General features: G+C 45.5%; 1 long non-coding RNA gene across 1 annotated transcript in view; it reads left to right on the forward strand.

The window, feature by feature from the left end:
* Positions 1–6,435, forward strand: part of LOC105531145 — a 113,069-nt gene that overhangs the window by 88,857 nt on the left and 17,777 nt on the right. The window contains exon 4 of the long non-coding RNA XR_001004747.1: positions 5,378–5,472. This is a non-coding gene — a long non-coding RNA (uncharacterized LOC105531145). The remainder of the gene's footprint in view (positions 1–5,377; positions 5,473–6,435) is intronic.

The following is a 6,435-nucleotide window of genomic DNA, read 5'->3' on the forward strand; positions in this document are numbered from 1 at the left end:
ACCTAGTTCATTAGGTCCCAGGATAATCCACGGCCACTCCTTCGCCCAGCACAGGGGAAAGTATTGAGACCTGGAGAGGGGCAGGATCACCATGAAGGTGACACACCTGGCTGGAGGGGCAGCAGCAGGAGTGTGGCCCCTTCTGAAAGCTGCAGGCTTATGAAACAAAACATAAGGAGAACATGTATTCACCTGGACGTGGAGCCTCGGCCTCACAGGTCCTGACGGGGCCAAGACCCCTATGGTAAAGCCCCTCCTACTTGTAAACAAGGACGCTGAGACCCAGGGAGGTGCGTGGCTGATCAGAGCTCCCACCACAAATTAGAAGTAGTCTTCAGATTGTAGATGCGTCTGTTTCTTCGTGTGCCAGGCGGGTGGGGAAGTCAAGCTTGCCAATGTCCACAGGGGGCTCAAGGGGTCTCAGATGAGGATCTCAGAAAGGATCCTGAGGAGAGAGGGCCAGGTTGCCTAGAGCCCCTCTGTGGAAAACCCTGGTCAGGGGTCAGTACAAGGGAGGAGAGAAGAGCAGTGGTCTCAAAACTTTACAATTAAGAAAAAAAAAATCAGACCACACAGTCATCAATACATGTATATATATATCTTTGTTTATTCACTGTGTACATTCAAATATAATATTATGTATGAAAATTGTGCAAAAATAGACATTTTGAAATGAGATTTCAAAGCATATGTAACATTTCTGTTATTTTCTTCCCATGACAGTCGTGCCCAGCCCTGGGCATTAGGACACTCCCTTTACAGAGCACTCTTTAGGAACTTGTGCTTTGGGGCCCAGCAGACCTGCGTTTGAATCCAGGACTTTCTTGCCATTATCTGTGGCTTTAGGGCAGCTTCTGGGACACAGTCTCTTCCTCTGTAAAACGGGACACTAATTCCTACTTTGCTATATGGTTTAAATGAGGTAATACTTAAACGGTGCTTGGTACTGGGCTTGGCAGCCTGGAAGAGCTCATATATGGTAACTATGGTGATTATTATTACCAAGATCGGGCTCATCCTTGTTTGCTAAAATTAATGAAACTCAACTCTAAATACCATGGACCTGCAGGCTTGTTTAATGAGCTGCCACATCCTCACCAGAGATGCCGGGTCTTCGCTGAGTATAAGCCTGGAACTAAGATGACAGTTTCCCTTGGCTGAATACGATGCCCCCAGCATTGATGCAGATGGACCTGGAACCTGGCTAAAGAAAGGCCAGCTGGGCGTCCCCGAGGATGGGGCTGAGAGGCCGGTCAAATTTCAGCTTTCTCTGTGTTCCTTTTAAAATAATTGAAGTGTCAGCTTGGGTTCACGGGCTGGTCACAGTTTCCATCCCTCCCTAACTTCATAAGGCAAGTCCATGAATTATACAGTGCCGGAGCAGACGGTGCTAAGTAAGGATGCATCACAAGCCGGGCTTAATAAGGACACTCCAGCTATTCTTGGAAGGCATTTGCAAGTCAAAAATATGGTGCATGGATATCTGATGTCGACTTCACATTCTGAAGATTTCAGCTAGGTCAGCATTATTTTATGTTAAATCCCATCAAAACAAAAAATAAAGAAATAAGGAAGTGGTATAGTACATTGTTTTGCTTTGTTTTTAATTTGAACTTTTTGGTAATAACACAAATGGTCAAATTTGCCTACTTCCTCCCACACACCCCAACCCCATCTCCCATTCCCACACCCCCTCTAAGTAATGTCAACACACATTCTCATGGACTCATATGGTGTGGGTACATTGCCTTGCTGTGGAATTAGGAAGTATTCCTACCATTATAATTTTGTGCTAAATGGTGAGAAGATAAAAACTTTCCTATTTTCTTTCTTTTTTTCACCAAGCTTTCTCATGACCCTTACTTGCTCTTTTCTATAACATGTCCACGTGTTAAAAACTCAGCCATTTATCAAAAAAATAGGGACTGACATCTATTTAAGAAATTAAATTGCGCCGGGGGATAGGAACCAAGAACCATAGTAAAAGCTGGGAGGCTTTTCTCCTCTACTCCAGGAGGGTGGCATTTCATCCAAAATGCCCCAGGAGGGAGGGCTGACCATTCTGGATGGCTCCTTCGTCACTTACTGAGAATCAGCTGCCTCCGTCGGAGATGCTGGGCCCTGTAGTGCAGGGATCCCACTTAGACTTCCCTTTATGGTTCACACGTGGCTTTGTTTATAAACACAGTATTTCAGGGGAAAGGCAAGCAGGCATCACGTGCCAGGAGGTGAGGGAAGCACAGAAGCAGGAATATCTAAGAGGCCCCTGCAAACCTTTTCTGGCCATTGATGGCAAAAAAAGGATCATGGTTTCCCTAACTCACCTCCTTGCAACCAGGAGAGCCACTAGCATTTTTGTGTACACAAGGGCCAGGTTTATTTTGGGAATCCTTAAATGTAAACCCAATACAGCAGTGATGAGAGTATTTATATCAGCAGCAAAGTGGAGGAACAGCCTGTGAGCTGGAAACCTCTTGGGCTGGAAAAGTCCAAGTGCTCAGAAGAAGGTGTGTAGACCAGCATTTCTCAAACTTAAATATGCCCAAGAGTCCCCCTGGGGATCTTGTTTAAATAAAGACCAAGATTCTGCAAAGGGCCTAAGATGTAGCATTTCTAAAAGTGCCCAGGCAATGCTGCTGCTGCGGCTGGTCCATGGACCCCACTTTGAGTGGTGAGGGGTGTAGGCCAGGTCCCTTTTTCCAAGAAGGCTTGCATTCAGGTTACTGGGCTCAGATACTGTGATGAGGGGTGGGAGGACATGTCTTCACATCTGCTTCCAGACTGTGCCTTAGATGGACATGATCGGCTCATACAGGATGGTGGCCAGGGGATGCTGGGCAGGTATGGGCATGGGACAGAACACAGGACCATAAGTCAGGAGAAGAAGTGGATTTTCCTGGCACCACCTGACTCCCCTACTCAGCTGCAGAGTAGTAGAGAGTATTTGATGACAGGGAGGTCATTGGCAGCTTTCGGAAGAGCAGATATGAAGTCTCTAGGATATGTTAAGTCAAAAACCTAAGTGTAATGGGATGTGTATGGTAGGCTGACACTGAGTAAAGAAAGTGAGGGACCACATACACATAGATGAGTTTGTGTAAATGGAGAACTTCTCATTGTGAAAAGATACACAAGAAACCCATAAACAGTGGTTGCCTTTGGGGGAAGAAACTGGGAAAGAACATACGTGGAGCAAGAAGAGCCTCCCTCCAATTGAAACACTCACTTCTCTGACCACAGTGATTGGTTCAGTGGGCTTGGACGTGTGACATGCCCTGTTCCAATCAGAGTGAGTCTCTGGATATTTGCTGGACTGTGTTCTCCGTTTCATTCCAATGAGACTCACTTGTCAGCATCTGCTGAGATCTGCCATCCAGTGTGGTGTTCAGACAGTTGTTCCCCTCCTTGCTGGCATCAGCTGGGACGTGACAGTGTCCTCATCTGATCTCACAGGACATCTTCTCCTGTTGTTGTGAGTCCCCTGCGAGGCTCTGCCTTTCAGGTGACCCCTCTGCGCTGCTCCTTACGGGCATAGAGAAGCCCATCTATTCTCTCTGCACCAGGCTGAGTGAGTGGTACTCTCTTGCTCCATATGTTTGGGCTCCTCCACTGGACAGGCATCTCTCTCTAAGGTTTGCTGTCATCCCAAGGCCCCTCCCTTCTTGTTTCCCAAACTGGCCAGAGGTTTCTAGGTCTGATACTTCCTTTCCCACTGAGATGGGACCACAGGAGGAGTCAAGCATGTGACTTCTTGTCCCCGTCTCACATATCAGTAGCTCCTTCTGCTGCTCTCACCTCTGCCTCCGCCCACCCCAACCCTCTTAGTTATCCATGTCTAATCTCGGCAGCAAGGCAGTCTGGTTCTCCAGCTCTCCTTTTTCTAATCTAGACTTTATGCCCCAATTCCTTCAGAGCTTTGCTTCTGATGATGCTAAAACTAGGCTTTTAGAACTGAAAAAAAAAAAAAAACAACAGTTTTTGCAAATCAAAAGCCTTATCTTTCAAGAACTTGTCTCTGCTATGAGTACCAAAGTTCTATTTTGAAATGAAAAGAGTTGACTGTTTCTCTTCTCCTTATATTCCATGTTCCTGATCTAACAGTCCTAATCTTGCTTGAGGCCAGGCACCTTGGCCTTGGGTACATGGGTGTGGGAAGTATGATTGTCCTGCTGTGGCATCAGTGGCCCTTCAGCTCCCCGCAGCCTCCCTGAGTTCTGCAAGGGAACAGGAGGAAACAATTTTGGAGTTGGGGCACCCAACTAGTGGCAGAACTAGTCCCGCTTCTGCCACTCAATTGTTGCATGATCTAGGGAAGTCACTGAATCCTTTTGAACCTTGATTTCCTTATCTGCAAACTGGGGAGAGCAGCAACCACCTCTCAAGGTTGTTTCAGGATCAAGGGAGATAACACATGTGAAAGCGCTTTGCAAATTGCAAAGTATGGTATGAACATGAAGCATCATCGCTTTTCAGTGTTCTTAATTTCTTTGTGTAGTTCTCCCGGCCAAAGGTTTCTGTTTTGAGCTCCCATGGCAATTTGCTCACAGAGCCATGAATGTATTGTATTGTACTGAACTTATATTTTAACGTGTCTGCTGGCTTCTTGCAGTGTATGTGAGTGCTTGGGGGGCAGGGACCACACCTATGTGATCTTGGCACCTCTCGCCTTCAGCCAGTGTCTGGCATAGAGTAGGTGCCCAGTATGTGTTTGCTGATGAAGGGGTGGACACTTAGCAAGCACTCAGTAGATTCGTGTAATATAAATAAACAATTAGCCAGGAGCAGCAATGGGCTGGGACTTCTGTAGACTAGTGGTTTTCAACCAGGAGCAATTTTGTCCCCTTCCTCCCAGGGGGTATTTGGCAATCAGGAGATGTTTTTGGTTGTCATAACTTGGGGAATGCTACAGGTATCTAGTGGGTAGAAGCCAGGGATGCTGCTAAACATCCTACAACGACCAGGACAACCCCCTACAACAAACAATTATCCAGTCTGGAACGTCAAGAGTGCCATTGCCTAGAAACCCCGCTGTAAGCTCTCTTTTTAAACAGTCCTGAGAAATAAGTCCTATGAATCCAGAATTGGAAGGGAACCTTAGACTTTGGGTTTAAATGTGATGTCTTGATTATCTTTGATGAATGGAAGGGAGTGGAGATATGGTGGCTAATGATGAAGATTCTGAAATTTATTACTAGCTGGGGGTGGGAGAGGAGAGAGACTTTGGAAAAGTTCAGCTGAAGAAAGAGAGTTGGCATCAGACAGGATGGGGTGGGGCCCCAGTGTACTGGGAGGCACTGAAGGAACCTCGGAGTACAGAAGGTAAGCATGTGTGCTGAGCTCCATGACTGTCCACCAATTCCCTGTCCTCCTTCTGCAGGAGGCACCTGTTGAACTCAGGCATGGGCATGTGACTTGATTCGGCCAATGAAATGTGAGAGAAGTGACATCCACTTTGAGGCAGACACTTTCCGAGTGAGTGTGTACTTCCCCATGTTCCCCAGTGTGGTTGCTTAGCCAGCCTGGGCCCCAGAATGAGATAACAGCAACATACAGCATGACCTGTAATTGCTATGAAGATAAGAGAGAAACAGACCTGGAATGCCTTACAGCACTGCAGTTTTTTGGATTACGTTTTATTGTACCATAATCTATCCTATCTTGAGAATGTACTATATTTGGGCTGATGTAGATAGCAATCCTGTGTAACTGAAGTTCAGCTCATCTTTCCTCTCCCCTTTGAATTGGTTTGCACAGGGATCTCTGAGGTGTCTTGGCTGGAGAGAGACAAATGCCAAATGACTTGGACCCCTAACTGTTGGCAACAAAGAGAGTCAAACTCTGTAAAACATTTGGAGGGGTTTATTCTGAGCCAAATATGAATGATCAATGGCCTGTGACACAGTTCTCAGGAGATTCCGAGAACATGTGCCCAAGGTGGTCAGGCTACAACTTGATTTTATACATTTTAGGGGGACATAAATTGTCAATTAATACGTGTAAAATGTACATTGGTTCAGTCAGGAAAGGTGGGACAACCTGATTCAAAGATTTTCTGATTGGCAATTGGTTGAAAGAATTATTCTCTAAAGACTTAGAATCAATAGAAAAGAATATCTGGGTTTACGATAAGAGGTTGTGGAGACCAAAGTTTTTAATCATGCAGATTAAGCCTCCAGGTAGGAGGCTTCAGAGAGAATAGAGTGTAAATGTTTCTTTTCTTTTCTTTCTTTCTTTCTTTCTTTCTTTCTTTCTTTCTTTCTTTCTTTCTTTCTTTCTTTCTTTCTTTCTTTCCTTCCTTCCTTCCTTCCTTCCTTCCTTCCTTCCTTCCTTCCTTCCTTCCTTCCTTCCTTCCTTCCTTCTTTCCTTCTTTCTTTCTCTTTCTTTCTTTCTTTCTTTCTTTCTTTCTTTCTTTCTTTCTTTCTTTCTTTCTTTCTT

Source organism: Mandrillus leucophaeus, unplaced genomic scaffold (assembly GCF_000951045.1).
Source record: "Mandrillus leucophaeus isolate KB7577 unplaced genomic scaffold, Mleu.le_1.0 Scaffold12, whole genome shotgun sequence".
Lineage (NCBI taxonomy): Eukaryota > Metazoa > Chordata > Mammalia > Primates > Cercopithecidae > Mandrillus > Mandrillus leucophaeus.